We start from the raw sequence: 16,722 nt of genomic DNA on the forward strand, positions 1-16,722 counted from the left end.
GAATTTAATTTTCATGTAACAGGAACATCTCTTTGTGAATAGAATGGAAAGCAACTTAGCTTACAGTAACTGCCTTAATTTTCTTTCTTCATCTTTTGTCCCCATGTAGTGCTGACCATCAAGCCCCTTCTATCAGACATGGCTTCATACTAGGGCCATACTCGGTACCATACAAGGAGTGAGAGTCTCTGGGGAAGCCATTCTACAAAAAGCTATACGAATTGCTAGCACCCCGGTTGTTATACCAGTGACTGAGGCTGCACTGTTTATGGTCCTACCACCCCCCCAGTTGTGTCATGAGCACTTGAATAACTAAAGGTAATGCCTATACCCCTCCATCTCGTGCGTGCTCCTTTGCATGTAGCAACAACGATTTTCATAACCCACCCTGGGTAGGCACAGTCCCCGTTCTCCTTGCACTGCTTTAATTGCGAGAGGCAAGCAACCACTTATTCAACAGTGACAATGTGCAGTAAGTAACCCCTCCAAATGACGACCATAACCATCCTCCCTTACCAGTACCTGAGGTACTGCTCAGATTTAGGGTGTCTGGATCGTGTGAAGGGCTTTACTCCTCTACACCACAGAGATGGTGAACAGTCTTAATTTACATACAAAGTCCACATCAGATGTCTTCATTTAGTTCTTCTACAGTAAATGGGCTGGCATTGACAGGAAGATGGCCTCACTTAAGAATAAAGGAAAGTAAATGTAATCCAGACCTACGATGGGTCTGATAAACCTTCTTCAGAATCTAATTAGGTAACTTTCGATCTTAAATGCAATAATAACGTAACAAGTTTGTTACAAGTTTTCACAAATCCTTTGACTATTTAAGCCAAAATAAAATATTTACACAGACCAATGTAAAGCTAAATCAACAAAGGAATACAGAAGTCTTTCCTAGGCATGAAGGAGGAAGAATATTGTACTGACGTAAGAATGAACCTGGGCTGAAATGTGACTTTTCATTATGGTAGTGCATATTTCACAGGTCTACATTAGATCAGCGAACGCTTAAAAAAGCTAACGCTGATTGATCAAACTTTTGTAAGCGAAAGCTTAAAATATCAAAGCAACAGAAACCCAAATTTTTTCCTAGGGAAAGAATTTGGTTGTCCGTTTCTGTTGCTTCGGTATTTTCAGTGCTGTGGTGTAAAGTTACGGGTCGGGTTCAGGTAAGTGTGCCATTGTGTGAATGTAAGTGTTAGGGCGGGTTAGGTATGTGTGCGATTGTGTGGACGTGAGGGTTAGGGCGGGTTACATGAGTTAGGGTTAGGGAGCGGGTGAGGTGAGTGTGCGATAGTAACGGACTTTAGGGTTAGGGTTTGGGTTAAGGTAAGTAGATAGTTAGTGGTGTGTGTATAGTTTAGTGTAGGGTTAGGTGTCAGAGTTTAGGTGTATGTGTGTGGATTGCTGTTTGTTTGGTGTGCTTGTTTTGTGTGTATGTGTTTTGGATCAGCGATTTTTTTCCCTAGGAAACAAATCGCTGTTCTGACAGTTCGAAATTTTAAGCTTTCGCTTACATAAGTTCGATCAATGAACGTTCACTTTTTTAAGCGTTCGCTGATCTAATATAGACCCTATTTCACAGAGGAAAACCTTTAGACTGTACACAGAATTCAAAATCATGAAGTATAAGGACTGAAATTAAGGAAGAGATGTTCAATGGTTAAACATGGCATGTAATGTGACCTGCATATCCAATGACTACAAAAATGATTTTCAACATGTATCCACTGTGTAGGCATAGAAGCACAGCTCTAATTGGCAGAATAAACATTTAATTGATTAGTGCTTTTCGTTGAGTAGACACTTCAGATAACAAATGCACAACTGACAAACTAATTTATAAGCTCAGGTGATCTAAAAACAAGTCATGTGTTGCTTTAAAAATAGGCTACTTGTTCTATTTGAGGGGTCAGCGGTCATATGACCTGTTTTTAGATCACCTAAGCTTAGAAATTAGTCCGTTTCTTGTGTGTGTTTTTTTTATCTGAAGAAGTTTCTACTCAAAGAAATAAAACTCAATCAAATGTTTATTCTGCCAAGTAGAGCTGTGCTTCTCTGCCTTTTTGGGTCCTGTGTGCTTTGAGGTTGTTTACATTTGAGTTATGTAACCACTGTGCCTCAGGCAAACAAAATCCTGATGACAATACCGGCAAACACTTTTGCTTTCTGCTGAAAGTCTCTTAAATACTGAAAGTGTCACTGCAGTTGCAGGTGTGTTTTAAGTTATTTCCTCTCCCTGTGAAAGGAACATCCTTTGCAATGCACATAGAGTACTACAAGCAGATTCAAACTGGCATCAAAAACCACCAAGCATATGAAGGACTGGCTAATTAAGGCCTGCCATTTTCAGTTATAGGAAGGGTATTCAACTGTCTACCCACTACACCAATATTTAATCGGTTTAATTAAACAGAATTTGCAGTAGGGCGGCTACCTAGCTGGACATGTTTGCACACTCTGCGGACCACTGAATAAATGTAATACATAAAATAAGGACCAGATAACCAAAAGGGTAGAAAACAAGTAAGAGTACATCAACTTACGCATGGGGGATCCAAAAATGAAAGAAGAATAAATAGAAAAAAAACTAAGGCCATGCTGAGAACCGAGACAGAACCTGGCAAGCTATTAGCACTGGAGACAATATAGACATAAATAATACTTAAAACAAGCAGCGAGAGAGAACCTGAACTTTTAATGCAAGATAAAAAGATTGACAATATTCAGAAAGACTTGGAACATGTAAATATCATACACAGGCTGCTAGAGGAAAAGACGGAGCTACAAGCCAGAAAGGAAGCGAAGGAGTCAAGAATGGATTGTACAGAGCAGAAGCAAATGGATTCAGAAGACAAAAGAATCAGAAAATCAGTGAAATACCTGAAAAATGTGAAGGTACAGAATGCAAAAAGACAATAAGAAAGCTATGTGCAGAATGGTCTGGTATGGCAATGGAAGAAATGATAATCAATCAAGCCCACAGGACAGTACGGAGAACATGGGAGGGTATCAGAGAAGTACCCATCGTCATCACCACAAAAATACTTCAGAAAGACTAGGAGCTGGGAAAGAAGTTAATGGCAGAAAAAAAAAAAGAAGTTATGTACTCACCATAACGTTCCATCTGAGTAGTTGTACTTCATTTGTCTTCAACCTGTGGGATACCCATCCATATCGGATCTGAGCCGGCAAATATTACTAGCATCAGCTCCAAGCTCCAGACTCCTCCCCTTACCCATAATACACCTCCACTGCTTTCCATCTCCAGATCGAATTTGCTGAGCTTATACTTAGAACCCGACCTGATAACATACTTGTGACCTATACTGCAGCCAGTAGGCTGAACATGCGCCAAGGTCCGGGGGAAGGAGGGAGGGATGGCTGAAGACAAATGAAGTACAACTACTCAGATGGAACTTTATGGTGAGTACATAACTTCTTTATCTGAAGTAGTTTACTTCATTTGGTCTTCAACCTGAGGGACAAAGTCCCCAGCTACTAAACTCCTGGGAGACCCTCATAGAAGGATATTCCGGAGCACCGCAGAGCCAAAGGATGCTCTCCTTCTAGAAGTCAAATCCAATTTGTAATGAAAAATAAATGTATGAGATGAGGACCAAGTAGCTGCAGAGCAAATGTCATCCAAAGACGCTCTAGACCAGAAAGCTGCAGACGTAGCCATGGACCTAGTGGAATGAGCTTTAACCTGACCTGGAGGAGACATGCCTTTGTCCTTATAGACCTGCAGGATGCATGAGGAAATCCATCTAGCTATAGTGACCTTGGAAATAGGTTTGCCCAAAAAGGGTCTATAGAATGAAACAAACAATTGATCAGATTTACGAAAATTTTTTGTCCTGCGTAAATAGAATCGTAACTGTCTATGAACATCCAACATGTGTACCTTGTATTCCATCCTGTTCGCAAAATTGGGAAAGAACACAGGCAAATTTATAGTCTGATTGATATTGACTGACGATGCCACCTTAAGAAGAAAAGATGGGTTGGTTCGAAGGGAAACTCTATCTTTATGAAAAATCATGTACGGAAGTTTGATGGACAAGGCCTGTAATTCTGAAACCCTTCTAGCAGAGGTAACAGCTACCAGAAAAGCTGTTTTCCACAACAGAAATTTTAGATCTGCAGTTGCGGCAGGCTTGAAAGGCGGAGCGACCAGAGCTTGGAGAACCATACTAAGGTGGGGACAGGATCTTTGACCGGGGGGCGTAGCAAAAAGGTGCCTTTGATGAAGGCTTTACACAGTCTGGAAGATGCCAAGGATACAAAATTCTCGCCCACTTGAAAATGAGAAATGCCAGCCAACTGAACTTCAACAGTAGAAGAACTAGCTCCATGCTGGAAAATATTAGCTAGAAAATCAAGAATAGCGGAAATAGGAGCCATGAAAGGGTCTAAACTCCTCTGAGAGGCCCAGAAAGAAAAACGTTTCCACTTGCTGTGATAAACCTTTCTGGTTGAAGATTTATGAGCAGCTACCAAAATAGATTTAACTCAGGAGGAAAGTGTGGGAGTCCTACCAATTACAGCAACTGGAGCAGCCAAGCAGTGAGCTTCAGGCTGTCCAGACTCTGACGAGGCACCCACGAGGAGTTTGAAATCAAATCCTGAATGGGATCTAGGATCCAAGGTGGAGCCAGAAGGTGAGACCAAAGGAAGGGAAACCAAACCTGGCGAGGCCAGAATGGGGCACTGATGATCACCTTTCTCCCCAGTTGACAGGTTTTCTGCAGAAACCTCGGAATGAGAGGTACTGGCAGGTAGGCATATAGAAGACCAGGAGGCCAAGCATGAACTAGAGCATCTCTGGGGGACTCCCCCGGAAGGAGGTTCAGAGCGAAAAACCTGCTGCGATGATGATGCGAAGAGATCACAGCAAGTTTGACCCCACTCGCTGAAGATCTGTTCCACTACTGACAGATTCAGAGACCACTCGTAAGACATCAGAATGGTCCGATTTAGCCTGTCCGCTAGAATGTTGGACCGTCCCGGAATGTGCGCTGTGATGAGAAAGTACCAGTGGAGATCGCCCATTCTCACACTCTGATGGCCTCACGACAAAGGTAAGATCTGGTCCCTCCCTGTTTGTTGATATACCAGACTACTGACATGTTGTCTGACTGAATGACAATCGTCCCCAGAGGAAGAAAGGCATGAAGGGCCTGCAACACTAGAAGGACCACTCTCATCTCTAGGACATTGATATGCAAGCTGGTCTCTATGGGGGACCACAGGCCTTGGACTGTACTGCCTGAACAATGCCCCCCCACCCAAGTTGGGATGCATCCATGTTCACTGTGGTTTGGGCCAGGGCTGGAACAAAGGGTCGTCCCTCCAAAATGTCTGGAGAGCTCATCCACCATATGAGGGATGACCGACACACTTGACTTAGGTGGATAGGATAAGTTGGTGCTAATTCCAACAGGGACCACTGAACCGCTAGAGTCCACTGAAGAATCCACATGTGTAGCAGAGCACACGGAAGAGTTATGGTCGCCGCCATCAAGCCTAGGGCCCCTCAATACTGATTCTGCAGTCGGGAGGTGAGAACGGTAGATCAGGGAGACATGCATCCTGAGGTTTTGAACTCTTGCCAAGGTCAGGAATACTTTGCAGTGAAGTGTGTCTATCCTGGCACCAATGTAGTCTATTACCTGTACAGGCTCTAGGAGAGAATTGGATGTGTTGACTGTGATACCCACACTCAGGGCAAGTGTCAGAAAGTAATCCCTGGTTTGGGAAAGTAGATGCCTGGTGGGAGCAATGAGGAGCCAATCATCCAGGTACGCATAGACATGAATCCCCTGAAGCCTCAGGTGAAGCGCTATAACCGCCATCACTTTGGTAAACACCCTGGGAGTTGTGGTGAGACCAAAAGGTAAGGCTCAAAATTGATAATGATTGGTCTCCTAGCCGGAAGCGGAGGAACCTCCTGGAGCTTCTGGGCATTTTTATGTGATAGTAAGCATCCTGGAGATCTAACAAGCACATCCAGTCGCTCTCTTGCAGGTACGGCAGGATGGACTGTAGTGTGACCATCCGGAACGTCTCTTTGGCAACTGACAGGTTCAGGATAGAGAGGTCCAGAATGGGCCTCAAGTCCCCCATTTTCTTTGGCACCAAAAAGAACCTGGAGTAGAAGCCCGATCCAGACTGATTTGGGGGGGATGGTTTCGATGGCTCGTTTTCCTAGCAGCTTGGAAATTTCCTGTGCTGCTGTCTCCCTTTGCATGGGTGGAACGTCCGGGAGGTGTTTGGGAAGATATGGGGTAACCCACAAAGGGGACAGAATATCCTCTGGATATGATTTGAAGCACCCAGCGGTCCATTGTTATGGACTCCCATGCTGCTGGGTGCAAGGACAATCGTCCCCCGATTGCCTCCAGAGTAGATTAGCCCGGCAACCCCTCAGGGTTGCTGCCCGGGTCTGTCTGAGAACGGTTCTCGAGACCCGAAGTTTTGCGGACCCCCTCTGCCTCTGGGCTGGCGTCCCATTCTGTCCCCCTCTTCCTCTAAGGGAAGAAGAGCCCTGAATGTCCCAGGAATACTGAGATTTCCAGAACCACATCTTCTTTTGCCCTCTCTGGTTCTGGGAAAAGGACCTTTGAGGGTTAGAGAAGTGGATCCCAATGGCAGACAGCGTCTTCCCGTCCTTCTCACTCTGGACTAGTGTCTCCTTGACGGTCTTACCGAAATGTGTCGAGCGCCATAAGGGGCATTGGCAAAGGACGCCTTAAAGGGTTCGGTAAACAACCTGAGCCAGGTGTTACGCCTCATAGACATGCCAGACCCAGCCACCCTAACCATGCCTTTCATAACATGGGAGAGAAGTCACATGGACATATTTGATACTGCTTTCAGAGTGGCCATTTTCACGGAGAATGAAGCCTTATCCTCCTGCGACATGTACTTGGGTGGAGATTCCTCCAGGTCCTTTACTAGGTCATGTTGGAGTCTAGTGACATGGGCCAATTAATTAAGCACCCTGATCGAAAAGGTAGCTGAAGCATACACCCGCTTCCCTAGGTGGTCCATCATCCGTGACTCCCGGTCAGGAGGGTGGACCGAGGAACTTTCCTGAGATAGTTCCCTCTTAGTGGCTGCTACCACCACCATGGCATCCACAGGGGAGCCCTTATTCCAGAAGGCCTGTCAATGGGGGGACTTAGGCTCCACGGTATCTGGTTCTTCCACGCCTGCGAGGTGATCAAATCCACTAAAGGATCCATGGGAGGGGACACTCAGGAAGTAGACGGGACCATGCCAAAAGCCTCCAGGAACACAGACTCATCAGAGGAGGGCTTGGGGGCAGACCAACCTCCCTGCTGGCGCAGGACCTTCATGATGTCTCCAAAGAAGACATCCTTGGGAGGTGATCATGGGGAGCCCTTCCCATCATCTAAATCTGTGTCCTCAATTAGGGACTCGAAGGACTCCAAGTACCTCCTCTTGCACGTATGCTTGAGAGGCACATCTCCAGGGGGGGCTCTCAGGGGAGTGCTTGCAAGCCATCTGTTCCTCTGGTGGGAACCATCTGGGGCTCTTCGAGCATGGGATGTCCCTCTGTTAAGACAATGGGGACCGTAGACAGAGCCAAGGGTGTCTGGGTGGAGTCTGAGGGGGCGGTCAGGGGTTTCGATCTGATGGAGAGGACCCTTTCTACCACATCTAACGCTGTAGGAGAGCAGACCTCTTGGGAAGCTTATCAGGAGGCTGGTCTCCCCAGACCCAACTCGAGAATCGGAGCCGGTCCCGAAGTGGACGGAGCTCCAAGGGAAGGGAACCTGGCCCGACAATGTCGGAGCCGATGGAAAAGGTTCCACTCCCTCGGATCCGATACCCAAGTACCGGTTCTGACAGTGGCTCTGATCCGAACTGGTTGGATGAGAGATGCTCCAGGCAGCTGTCGGCGTCGAGGAAACAAGGACCATCGGCGCCGACCCCCTGACCAAGGCCAACCTCGGATCCGAGAACTCCAAAGCCAAAGGTCAGATCGGGGAAGGAGAAATGGGTTAAAAAAAAGAAGTGAGCTCCCCCCTCCGGAGGGAGGGGGGCTGGCAAGACTACCATCTAGATCTGTGTACGAATAATGTGCCTCATCATCTTATCCAGATCCATATCCGATAAGGAGCGGGTTGACTGTGACAAGGCCAGGGACTCTGACCTGGTGGGTCAGGGAACCGAGGCCCGGGAGACTGGACGTGCCTCCTCTGACTCCTGGGAGAACCTCGGAGACCGGAGCAGAGGGGAATCACGGATGCGTACTGACTTGCTCAGAGAAGCAAGGTCCAGGGACCTCTTCCTCTTTTCCTTCGTCTTCGACTCTCTCTCTCCCAATCTCTACCTCTCCTCTGCTCAGCTACCACAGGCTTAGATGCAGGAATTTGAGTCCCAGCCTGGGAGGGAGGGGAGGCCAGAGGAAGAGAAGCGGGAGAGGCAGTCACAGCAGCTGCTTTGACTGAACCTGAAGACGAGGAAGAGGGATCAGTAGCAGGCAGAAGACCTTTGAGGGCCAACTTGGCCTTCCTATCTTTTAATGCTCGGGGGTTGAACCCCTCACAAATGGAGCAATCCACACTAAAGTGGGCCATACCCAAGCACAACACACACAGAGTGTGGCCATCCGCTGGGGAGAGCTTATGGCCACACTCTGCACAGCACTTAAAGACAAGCTTTTCAGCCATCCTAAGAGAAAGAAAGGAGCCTAAAAAAAAAAAAAGGGCAAAAAGCTTTTTTTTTTACTCTAACAGACACACACCCAATCACCACACTAGACAACAGTAAAGGGGGGAGGGGCACCACAAACTACCGTAACAATCTAAACAAACCTACACTCGACGCCAAAGCAATGGGAGGGAAGAAGGGGTACCTAAACTAACCTAGATCGTCTAAATGAAACATAATTTTTTACACTTACAGTACAGAAATCACCCACTGCTAGCTGGAGCTCTGAAGACATGATGTATAACAAATTGTGGCAAACGAGATCTGGGGATGGAAGGCAGTGGATGTGTATTATGGGCAAGGGGAGGAGTGTGGAGCTCAGAGCTGATGATAGTAATATTTGGCGGCTCAGATCCGATACCGATCCATATCCCACAGGTTGAAGACCAAATGAAGTAAACTACTTCAGATCAGAAAGATAATGTGTAAGAAGGAAATGTCCAGGATGTTCATGAATGGAGGTATTAAAATAACACACAAAAGAAGCAATCTGCATTCTGCAGCAGCCTGCAAACCACTGGGTGGCAGACACCTGCTCACAGCAGCAGATGGGAAGGGAGGAACTCCGTGGACAGAAACCAGAAGCAGGAAGAAATTACAGGAATATGACTTTTCCCATGCTTTAAGAAGCAGCAAATCCTGACAGAAAGGGCAGAACTAATAAAAGAAAATAGAAGAAAGAAAAGGCAGGACAAATAAAAGGTAGAGTCTCCAAATAAAAATATAAAAAAATGCAAAGGAATTAAATGACTGAATTCAGTAACAAATTCGAAAAAAGAATACGGACAAGGTGAAAAAGGCAACTTAGAGCTAGAGAGACAGCAAGTGAACAGCAGAATAAAGACAATGTATTTTTAAAATAACAACAAGGGTAAGACTAAATGTCATGAAAGGTGAGAAGTAAACAAACAGAAAGAATTTAATGGACTGTAAATATGAACCAAGGGAAAGACCATAACGAGAGGATACAGTGTTCGTAAAGTGAGATGACCAGAACTAAAATACATGACACGAAGGATATATGTAACAAGACAAACAGAGATGAAAAAGAATGCGATACTTGGACATTGCTAACATGAAGGGAAAAGACAAACTTAAAAAGAAGCGATGAAGATCTTATCATTTTGTGTGTCAGAAAAAGGCATGAGGCGTAAGACGCACTACTTCACAGACATTTGGCCTGCAATGAATGAGAATGAGAACCCACTTGTAGTGGAGGAGTTATGGCGGATAAATAGAAATTGCAAGGTGAGACTGATTGGTGTTTGAAGAAAGTCTCTGAAGGGGTAGAGTAATTTGAAGACATCTGGCAAAAGCGCCACTCGAACAAATGAACAGTGGACATTTGGCCTGGTAGTACAATTGGATTGTGCTGGGCTCTTGAGGTTCCTGGGAGAGTCGCCACAGACAAAAGTTTCATTTTTGCTGAGTGAGACTTGGAGGCTGTTGTGCCGCCTTTTGTGTCACCTGCAAGGTCCGACTGGGCAGAGCGCGTTTTCTGTGGAGGGTCGAGAAACGGCTGCAGGTGTGCTGCAAGTTTGTGTTTGTGGTTTACTTGAGCAAAAGGTGCATAAATGCCAACGTTTTTGAATATGTACACCTCTGCAATTAAGGTTTCATAAGTCCTTTTCGTTTTCTACATTTAAACTAGTTACCAAAAGTAGTTTTACATTTAAAGGTTGCAAAGCTCAGTTGAAATTTCTTAGCATCACAGATAATAAAACTGCTTAAAAACAAGGTAAATGGTTTCGCTTACTGCCTTTACTGGAGAAATGCTGCTAGGATGTTTCAAATCTTTTCTATGGACTGGTGTTTAAAAAGTAACTGTAAGTAAGAAAAAAAAAAAAAGGCTTCCTCTGAAACTGGTCTTTTTCACTGTGAAGATCTTTAGAGCAAGCAGGTTGGGAGTTGGTGAAGGATAATCAAGAAAACAGTAATCTGGCGACTTTACTGTTTATGTTCAAAGTGTCCTCCGCTTAAGGAAACTCGATCATAAAAACTTTTACTAAATCCAACAGTACTGGCGAAAAACCTAATGAGGCCTGAAACTTAAGTTCTGTTTCAACATAGGGTCCACATGTATGAAGCTTTTAGAAAGGGACAGCTGAGGTGGAGTTGTTTTTTTATGACTATTATTATTATTTTTGTCATATGTATTTATTTAGCAGAATTGCTACATGGTATTTGTTTTTTTTATAATTTCAATTCTGAAATGAAAATACATGCTGAAGAGAATTGCTGTATGGCTGACTGATGATTACGTTTGCTAGGACATACTGAGATCAGGTGTTCTATCGTTGCTATAGTTGTTTTTTATTTCCAGTACATCTATGGTATGTTTATTGCATTTATGTACATATACGTTGTAAGGTAACATTGGGCTGGTTTATTTTTGGATTATGGAAGAATTTTCTGACCAGTGACCAACTATATTTAATGCAGCTAAAGCAAAGGATAACCGGTAAATGTACATAGTTATGGGAAAAACAGGGAGGGGGTGGGGTGAGGAAAGAGATGTTTAAAATGCGAGAAAAACAGAAGCTAGTAGACAAAGAGAAAGGAAAGGAGGAAACCTTAAAATAATGGATGGTAGATAAAAGACCTAAGATAACTTCATGGAATGTCAATGCACTAGGAAATGTGAAAAAACACAGAGGCTACTAAGGAAATATAAGCAACAAATAACTGCGCACATGTCCTCTTACTGCATTATAAATTTTGTTATCGCACATATCAATTGAATTATAAAAGTTGTTTTTATAACTATTGACTGCATTAAATTTGTTACCCTGCAGCTTTTCTCAGCAAGCCTCCAGTGAAAAAGGGCCCATGTGCCCATTAGAACTCTCTCCGTAAACAAATGTCAATAAATAAATAATGCAGGAAGCACACATTTTAAAAGAAAATAACACAAATAATAAAAGGAAGAGGATAACAGCAGCTGCAAGTACCTCCTGGGGTAAAAGGAGACAAAGGTAAGTGGTGTTACTAGTTAAAATCCCTACAAATAGATATGGAGGGTAAAAAGTACAGTTTTGTACCTACCATAAATGTAGATGTCCGATAGACATGCAACTGCAGTCATAACATGTGGGGTTGTCCTGCCTCAGGCAGCCCTCGGTCGTCCGGATTCCAAAGTCTGGGTCCGACGTCGGCTGATGTCGCATTTCTCCCTGACGTCAGAGCGGCTGGAGTATATAAGCATCAGCCGACGCCATTTTCTTCAGTGTTTCTTGCCCCAGATGCCAGGTGCCCTCCAAGGAAGGCTGTAATCAAATTGGAAGACAAAAACAGGATTCCAAACAAATACATGAGCAATAAAACAAATACACCATAACAGATATCCCCAGCTAAGAGTAAGGGGGATAGGAGTGGACCCTAAGCATAGAGGGGTATGGAGGGAGGGAAAACCCGACTGCAGTTGCATGTCTATCGGACATCTACATTTACGGTAGGTACAAAACTGTACTATGTCCTTCAAGAATGCAACTGCAGTCATAACATGTGGGTAGAATACCATAGCTTAGCTGGGGGAGGAGGTATGCTCTAGGAAAGAGATGGTGTGGCAATCAAACCCTGCAGGACTGCCGAAGCAAAGCCTGCTCTGGATCTGGAATAAAGAGGGAGATTGTAGTGTTTGGAGAATGTATGCACGGAGCTCCATGTAGCAGCTTCTAGAATGTCCTTTGTAGGCACCCCTCTTAAAAATGCTGTAGAGGTGGCTGTAGCTCTGGTGGAATGTGGTCTGACATAGTTTGGAACAGTCTTTCCATGAAAGGAATAACAGAATCTGATGCAATGTCCAATCCATTTAGAAATAGTCTGTTTTTAAATTGCTTTTCCTTGGACTGCAGGGGCGTAAGCTACAAAAAGCTGTTCAGACTTCCTACTGGCCTTGGTTCTGTCCAGGTAGTATCGAAGTTGTCTATGAATGTCCAAGGTATGCAAAAGTCTTTCCCCCTTATTCTCAGGATTGGGGAAGAAAGCAGGCAGATGAATGGCTTGATTTAGAGAAACCCTAGATACCACCTTTGGCATAAAGGTAGGGTTGGTCCTTAATGAAACCCTGTCTCTGTGGAAAATAATAAAAGGTGGTATTGCCATTAGGGCCTGTAGCTCCGAAACCCTTCTTGCTGAGGTAATTGCCAACAGGAAGGCTGTTTTCCATGAGAGAAATTGCAAGTCAACTGAAGCTGCTGGCTCAAAAGGAGGTAGAGTCAGTTTTTCTAAGACAAAATTGAGGTCCCAGGCTGGCACTGGGGCCTTTCTTGGTGGCTTAATGTTCTTGATTCCCCTGAGGAATTGTCTTAGTAAGGGGTGAGAGAAAACAGGAGGATCAGTGTTGTATCTAGCTGAAATAGCAGATGCATGTATCTTTATTGAAGAATATGAGAGTCCGCTCTGTAACATATCTGCCAAATATTCCAAGATAAGTGGGATGTTCAGTAATGATGCATCATGTCCCTTGCTGGTATTCCAATTGCTGAATCTTTTCCACTTTGCTAAGTAGACCTTTCTAGTGGATGGTCTTCGAGCCTCTGTTAGTATCCGCTGAACTTCCTTGGAGAGAGATAAGCTGAAGTTATTTATGGGATCTCCCAGGCTGTTAGCTGCAGTGTCTGAAGGTTTGGATGCAGTGTTTCGAAATTGTGTTGAGTCAAAAGTAGAGGCCACTGAGGGAGGGCCCACCTCCTGGTGTGACATATGCTCTGTAGTAGTGGGTACCAGTGTTGTCTTGGCCAATCCGGAGCTATTATGATTCCCTTGGGCTTCTCTGCTTTGATCTTTAGTAATACTGAGGTCATCAGTGGCAGAGGTGGGAATGCATAGATTGCTAGGGAGTTCCAGTTGAATGAAAGGGCATCTATTTTCCAAGCCTTTGGATGGTATGTCCTTGTGCAAAATTTTGGTAGAAGATGATTGAGGTGAGAGGCAAATAGGTCCACTTCTGGCTTGCCCCATGTCGAAGTGAGTTGTCTGAAAGCCTTCGGATGTAACCTCCACTCGTGTGGATCTGTGAAATTCCTGCTTAGGCTGTCCGCCAACAAATTGTCTTTTCCTGGAACAAACTGGGATTGTAACTGGATGTTTAGACTCAGTGATTTCTCCCAAAGCTGCATTGTCAGTCTGCAAAGGGGGTAAGAGTGGGTGCCCCCCTGCTTGTTTATGTACCACATCACCGTGGTGTTGTCTGTCCATATCATTAAGTGGCCCTGCTGGAGTTGGTTTTGAAAAGCCTCGATAGCATGCATTACTGCCAGCATTTCCTTTTGGTTTATATGCAGGTGTGTTTCCTTTGGAGACCATTGTCCTTGTATACACCTGCCTTCCATGTGCGCCCCCCATCCAAGGTCTGAGGCGTCTGTAGTCATGGTCTGTGTTATCTGTGGTTTTTTGAATGACATACCTGTGTTTTCCTGGCTCACTGAGGCCCACCATAGGAATTCCTTTTGTAGGCATGGAATGAGTGGTATGATCGTCTCCAAGTCGTTGCTGTGTTGAGACCAAATGCTTTTTAGGTACCATTGAAGCTTTCTCATATGTAGTTTTGCTAATGGAACCAGTAGAATGCAGGATGCCATGTAACCCAGGGCCTGTAGGAATCTCCTTGCAGTCATCTGGGTGAGTTTTGCTAAACCTTTGAAGTATTGAGTTAACTTCTCTTGCTTGTCTTCTGTCAGGTAAGCCATCTGAGAGGCTGTGTCTAGTTTGGCTCCTAAGAAGATTATTTGCTGGGATGGCTGCAGTCTTGACTTTTGGAAGTTGACTGTGTATTCCAGAGCTTGAAGTAATCGTATGACATAATCCAGGTTTTTTGTCAACATCAGTTTGTCGTCCGCTTGTATGAGGCAGTCGCCCAGGTACGGGTAAATTTGTATACCCTGGAGCCTGCAATGAGCAATTACTGAAGCCAGGCATTTTGTAAACACTCTGGGCGCAGTAGATAAGCCAAATGGCAAGGCTGAGAATTGATAATGCTCTGGCCCTGCAAGAAATCTGAGGTATCTTCTGCAGCTGTGTCTGATAGGGACATGCAGGTATGCCTCCTTGAGGTCCAGAGTAATCAGCCACGACTCCTTGCCCAGCATGGGAAGAAGTTGCTGTAAAGTCAGCATTTTGAACTTTGGTACTATGAGAAAGGTGTTTAATGCGGACAAGTCCAGTATTGGTCTCCATTGAGATTCTTTTCTTGGAACAAGGAACAGTCTTGAGTAAAACCCCTGCTCTTGTTCTTTTTGTGGAACTCTTTCTATTGCTTTCATTCGAGTCAGCAGAGTGATTTGCTTGATAGCCTCTGCCCTTTGATGTTGTGGTAGATTTGACATGCCTTGTTTTCTTGGTAAGGTATGAAAATGAAACCTGTACCCTCGGTCTATAATGTCCAAAATCCATTTGTCCTTTGTCAGTCTGTGCCAGTTTTTTGCAAACAGAGATAATTTTCCGCCCAAGGGAGCTTTCTAGTTTTCCCTGGTAGGCGGTAGTAGAGGAAAGTCATTGAGTTTGTGGTTGTTGGGCAGGTGAAACCCCTGCGTCACTTCTTTGGTTTCCTGGCTGCCATTGACGTCCCCTGTAAGGGCCTCTGTATTGGCCTCTTCCTCGGCCACGTCTGTTCTTACCCCTTTGAAACTTTTCTGGATTAGGAAAGGACCCATTTTTTGAAGGCCAATTCCTACTGAATCTGGGGGGTTGAACCTGGAGGAAAATCCTTCACAGTTTGAACTGATTTTGCTTTTTCTTCGATGGTCTTTAACACTTCCTTAGCATTTGCACCAAAAAGCTTGTTCTTTTCCAAAGGTGCATCCAGAAGTTTTGCTTTTACATGATCTGGTAGAGGTTGATCTTTTAACCAAGCATGTTAACGCATCACTGCCCCTGTCATAGCTGCCCTACATGAAGCTTCCAGTGCATCATATCCACACTGCAGGAAGTGATTGCTTACTTGCTGAGTGTTATGTACAGCTTCCTGCAAAGTCTTCCTGTCTAAAGGATCAGGGGAAGCTAATGTTTTTTGTAAATCTTCTAAGAGATAATCCTGATATTGGAACATATGAAAAAGGCAATTTAAAGCTCTCATAGATAAGGTAGTGGATGTGTAAACCTTTTTACCCCATCTCTCTAATGACCTTGCTTCCCTGTTGGAGGGCAAAGGATTTTTTGAGGTGGAGGCTGAAACTCCTTTAGGCCCCTGTGAAATAGTTTCCAAATCAGCAGTATGGGCCCTGAATAAATGGGAATGAGTTTCTGGGACCCTGTAATACCTGTCTGGCTTGGCTGGAGCAGGAGGAAGAGAATCAGGGGTAGCACTAGAATCAGAATACAAATCATCCAGAACATCAAGTACAGGAGGAATAGCTAAGGGCCTGTGCTGAGGCTTCTTAAGGAAAGTCCAAAGGCATTTCCGAGAATCAGAATATTCCTGACCCTGCCACTTGAAATGTTCCCTCATGGTGTGCAGAACTTCCCCAAAAGAAATATCCTCAGGAGGGGAGGCCGAAGGTATGGAATCTTCTGCATCCGAGTCCTCATAGGTCTGGAAGAGCTCTTCCTGGCTATCAGAGTGGACAGAGCCCTCAGAGTCTTCATCTGAAGGGACAGAGGGTTCAACCCGGGGCCTTTTATCAGGAGGAGGCTGGGATTCTCTCTCAGGATGGGCCTGTGAACCCCTAATCATGGAAATTAAATCAGCAGCCATGGACATAATTTGTGTCTCCGGAGTCGGCTGAGGTAAGGATTTGGAAGTAATATGCTTAGTTTTGCTGGCTGCCTTAGCCCTAGTGTAGGCCTTAATAGACATGGCCATAGGAGGTCTGGCAGCTCCACGTGCAGGAGTGACCTTGTCTACAGCAATGGTCTCGGGCATTTCCTCGGTTTCGGTATCCGGAGGAAAGTCTATAACTGGCGTCGAAGTAATGTCTGGAATCGGAGTAGTCGGTACGCGGTGTCTTCGGTTCGGAGCGGTGGAGGGAC

General features: G+C 44.9%; 1 protein-coding gene across 1 annotated transcript in view; it reads right to left on the reverse strand.

Moving 5' to 3' along the window:
• The window catches only part of DEPDC5 (DEP domain containing 5, GATOR1 subcomplex subunit), a 2,513,958-nt gene that overhangs the window by 2,167,969 nt on the left and 329,267 nt on the right, over positions 1-16,722 (reverse strand). The gene's annotated exons all lie outside the window — the stretch shown is intronic.

Source organism: Protopterus annectens, chromosome 4.part0 (genome assembly GCF_019279795.1).
Source record: "Protopterus annectens isolate FY-2018-M chromosome 4.part0, PAN1.0, whole genome shotgun sequence".
NCBI classification, from domain to species: domain Eukaryota; kingdom Metazoa; phylum Chordata; order Ceratodontiformes; family Protopteridae; genus Protopterus; species Protopterus annectens.